The sequence below is a fragment of the Bison bison genome, unplaced genomic scaffold, assembly GCF_000754665.1.
Source record: "Bison bison bison isolate TAMUID 2011002044 unplaced genomic scaffold, Bison_UMD1.0 scf7180017864211, whole genome shotgun sequence".
Lineage (NCBI taxonomy): Eukaryota > Metazoa > Chordata > Mammalia > Artiodactyla > Bovidae > Bison > Bison bison.
Genome location: NW_011494783.1, coordinates 50,600 through 52,330, shown reverse-complemented (window position 1 = coordinate 52,330; position 1,731 = coordinate 50,600).

Genomic DNA, 1,731 nt, shown 5'->3' with positions numbered 1-1,731 from the left:
GGGGGGGGGGCGGAGAGATTATGGCACTTGCTTGAAGAGCTTCTTCATTTTTCTCAGAAGATAATCAAAGAGTAGATCATCCAATCTGATCAATGGTTTTGCAGCACAACTTCAGTGACTTGATTTAGTTCTTTGCCGGTTTTTCTCAAAGACAGCAGCAATGAGTGGCTTCTGCATGTTTCACAACATTTTGGCTCTTCTCTGAGTCCTTTGGTGAAAGGCCAGCTTCATGATGTCATCAAAAGCAAGTTGAGGCCATGGCACACACACCCTGTTGCAGTCACATGTAACAAAGTGCTCTGTGCTTTCGTTCACAGGCAACCTTCATGTGACTTGCGCAGTCATCATAGCTTATGCTTTGTCAAAAACAGTCTTTCCCAAGACTTCTCCTTTTCTACATTAAAGACTCTACATAAAGTGAATGTTTTCTCCCATTTCAATACTCTTCTATAAAAAGGTTGAAAGGATACCATTCTGCAGGTTCCTACTCATCCATCTCTCAGTGCTCCACCAGATATGTCTTAGAGATATGTCCCATGTCCCCAATAAATGGAATATTGCCAATCACATCAGTGACCAAAGGATGTCACTGTCATCAACGATTACAGCCACCAATCGATCACGAGCAGGCGAGCCCTGAGAAACTCAGGAAGGAAGAGAATACCTGCCATCTAGCAGTGATCAGGCTGCAGCCACTCCCTACAAGGAGTCCTGAGGAAACTTAGGATATGAAAAACAGGATACCGGCCCCAGATGGCTGAGGTGCAAATCAAAGGAATGATTTCAGTGAGCCCAGACTCTTGCATCTTCCCATGTATAGAAAAGCATTAAATTCCTTAGCTTGAGATATTTTATTTTCTTTAACAATAACCTTTCAATGTTCAAACTACCTGCACTTTGTTGCAAAACTCCTATATATCCTGCCCCTACCCCTTTCCTCATAGCGGTTCTCTCAGGGTACTTGAGATCCTGCTTCCCACGCTTGAAGTCCTAAAAACTCCCACCTAATTAAGCAAAACTCTCAACTTGTAGGTTGCTGTTGTTGCTCAGGAACTCAGTTGTGTCCGACTCTTTACGACCCCATGGACTGCAGCACGCCAGGCTTCCCTGTCTGTCACTAGGTCATGAATAATTTTGAACCAGCATCCCATTCATGGCCTGCCTCCAAAAGAGGCCACAAGTAGAGCAACACTTGAAGTTGTCTTTTGAGAACCCTTCCATTACACAAAAGTAATCAAAATACCAAGTGCTTCTCACAAGTTTTGGTCATGTTTCTCCCTTCTAAAAGTGTCTCATGCTTGCAAATGAAACTTAAAAATCCTTTCTTGTAGCACAGTTGTCAATATTTTTTTTAAGATGATGCCTGAGTCTTCTGTGAAATGATGCTAGTGTCAAACCAGTAACATTGGAAGTTCAGATTCCAAATGGGTGATTCTGAAAAGATCTATTTGCACTTCTTTCATTTTGGTGGTCTACACTTATAAAGGAATTTTTGTGGTTTCTGTTAATTAGCTTATTTATTTTTTCTTATTACATTCAAATAGTCATTGAGTCATCTTAGAGACATGGGAAAATACACATTTTATTTGGCAAGTTTTTATATCTTGGTGTCCTTTCCCCACTGGGCCTTTGAATGACTCAGTGCACAAAAACTCCCATATTCTTCCATAGTTTCATCAGGTAATTGATGGTCTATGCCACAGAAGGGTGGAAAAGGAAGGAAATAGCAAT